The following is a 237-nucleotide window of genomic DNA, read 5'->3' on the forward strand; positions in this document are numbered from 1 at the left end:
GAGGGGTCTGAAATTGTCATCGTAGGTGCATGTCCACTGTGAGAGACGTAATTCCAAAGACGTTAGTTCCAGATGGAAACACTAGTTGTCAGAAGTGGGATTTGAACCCACGCCTCCAGTGGAGACTGCTGCCTGAACACAGCGCCTTGGACCGCTCGGCCATCCTGACTGAGCTTGGTGAGGAAAATGGCCCTGCCGCTCTCCTCATGCCACAGGCTCTCCAAGGCCTCGTTGTGG

Source organism: Etheostoma spectabile, chromosome 23, assembly GCF_008692095.1.
Source record: "Etheostoma spectabile isolate EspeVRDwgs_2016 chromosome 23, UIUC_Espe_1.0, whole genome shotgun sequence".
NCBI classification, from domain to species: Eukaryota; Metazoa; Chordata; class Actinopteri; order Perciformes; family Percidae; genus Etheostoma; species Etheostoma spectabile.